Below are 2697 nucleotides of genomic sequence, written 5' to 3' on the forward strand. Positions count from 1 at the left end.
CAGGCTCCCCTGCGTCTTTGCCATGCCTAAACACCTGCCCCTGGCATTCTGCCTGGTAAACTCCCCTCAACCTTCAGCCAGACACTGCTCTCTGGAACTCCCCCAGCCCCTGATGCACACAAAAGTGCTCTTTTGTGCTGTTAATCACCTCTTGATAATGATCATTGCAAGGATCTCCTCAGCTGAACTGTGTAGGCTCCTTAAGGTACTTGTCCCCAACACCTAGCCCACAGCAGGTGTTCAGTAAATGCTCTTTGAATGAGATTATAGGACAGAGCCAGAGACAAATCCTTCCAGAATGTGACACTTCTGGGGTGTGTTGTTTCTGTTCCCTTTGATTCCACAGACATCTGGTACAGGGTCCTCAACTCAGGCGCACTCAAGCCTGCATCTGCGGGTTGGGTCCTGCTGCCTCCTCTTCTTGAGCTGTTACATTTGATCGCACCACAAGGCCCACACCAACATTTCAGAGAGCTGCTTTGTTTACATTTTTCCTGTTAGACTTCCACCACTGGTGAAATGAATAGCTCCTCCTCTGGAGTATTCATCAGAAAATACCTTAGCTTCAAGTTGCTTAAAACATCCATTCTTTGAAGGTAATGACTGAGGACCACTTTTTGATTGTCAGCACTGGGCCTTGGGGTTCATGCCAAAGACATCCACTCTCCCCCACCTGGCACCTGTGTTGATTTTGACAGGTACCATGGAAAGCTGTGCTTTTTTTTCCCCCTTGGATACACGTTCATGGGTATAATTCAAGGTTTTATGGGTTTCTCCATTGGGGTTCATAATTCTAGAAGTCTTTCAAAGAAAAATAATATGAAAATCTATTACTCTTGAAATTTTACCAAAACAAAGACTGTGAAGTCCCATCTTGGAAGAGGCCCATGCAAGGGAGAGCTTTATTAACTTCCCCTCCTCCACCTTCCCAAGGTCTACTTCCTCCCCATCTGAACTCTCTTGAGAACCCTGGGGATATATGCCATCCACACTAGGCAGTCCCCTTGACCTAGGAGTGCTGATTTGGGCACTCCGCTCCACTGGATCTGCACAAGACAGTGAACAATGGTTCACTCCGCCATATTTTTTGCCACTCCCATCACATAGTAGTAATGTCCCAACGTGGACAGTGTCTTGGTCCATTTTCTATTGCTATCACTGAATACCATAGACTGAGTGATATATACTGAACAGCTATTCAGGGCCAGATAGTGGTGCTAAAATGCAAGACTGAGGTGAGGGTCCCAGGTTCACATTTGGAGAATTTCCTGAGTATGCCAGGCACACATGTGCCTGTGATCTGGGCTGACTGGAGATGGATCACAGCATCAAGACCCTGTTGTCCTTTTTTCACTGACTTCCTCATGGAAGAAAGAAATAAACTTAAAAAAAAATTGGCTCACATTTCTGGAGGCTGGGAAGTCCTAGAGCGTGACACTGGCCCATAATGAGGCCCTTCTTGCTGCCTCATAACATGGTGAGATAGACTAACAAGCCTGAGAGAGCTCACTTTTACAACAAAGCTACTCCTACAATAATGGACTCACTCCTGTCATAGCAACATTACTCCAGTCATGAGGGTAGAGCCCTGCCCTTGCGACTCAATTGCCTCTTTTGTTTTGTTTTCTATAGGGTGCATACACTTGTTAGAAACAGAGAAAAAGAAATCACTTCTCAGGGAAAATGGCCACACTACAGTCTGTTTTGCTCCATTTACCCCTGGGGATTTTGAACATGCACACACACACATCCAGCACAATTTCCAAGCCTTGTCCAGGACTCAAACCACACAGTCAGCCATGTGGGATCTAGCAGCCTTAATCACCATGCCTCCTACTGATCCTCAGTCTCTTCTTATTAAGCCCCACCTCCTAACACTATTGCATTGGGGATTAAGTGTCCAGCATATGAACCTTTGGGGGCCACACTCAAACTGTAGCAGGAAGCAAGGTGGCACCATGTCTAGAAGTCATTCTAAAGCATGAGACTGTGCTAGGGAGATTGGACGTTTAAGCCTCAAACACAATATCCACCAGATCTAGCCCTTGTCCCGTGGGAAGCCCAATTTTCTAGCCAGCCACTCCTTTTGTCATCATGAATCTTCCTTCAGTTCTTTGTATCCATCTCTGCTATGGTCAACCTACCCACCAACGGGATTCCATATGGGTCACCCCAGAAAGAAACAGGTGGAGCCCTCAATCCCTTTCCTCTTTTTTTTTTTCCCTTGCCTTTCTGCAGATGTGTCACCTCCCCAGAACATTTGCTCATAGGGGTTATTACAAGTGAATCCCTTGCTGGATCACAAAAGCAGAACTAAAAAGTCTTGCTGCAGCAAACCCCACACCCCCCTGTGGTTCCCAGTTTTATGACTTTCTTTTCTCATAAGGATCTGGCTGGATCTGCTTCTCGGATCTGACAGCTTACAGAGGAGTTCCTGCTTCCATAGAAGCCACTTCCTCCTTGACAGGACTTAGCACGCCTCTGGTTTTCAGATGGGGACACAGTGCGGGGGTTTTCCAGACCTTCACTGAGCTTCAGGATCTGGGCAGCCAGGGGCTGCATCTGCTCTGTATCTGGAGAAGATCGTCCTCCTTCTGTATCTTACAAGGCCTGTTTACTGCTTTAATGAGGAAAGAGCCCTAAAGAAAAGGCTCTTCCATTGGTGGTTGTCCCCAAACTGAACTAATTATCTTTCAT

The sequence above is a fragment of the Tupaia chinensis genome, unplaced genomic scaffold (genome assembly GCF_000334495.1).
Source record: "Tupaia chinensis unplaced genomic scaffold, TupChi_1.0 Scaffold138407_1, whole genome shotgun sequence".
Taxonomy (NCBI): Eukaryota; Metazoa; Chordata; class Mammalia; order Scandentia; family Tupaiidae; genus Tupaia; species Tupaia belangeri.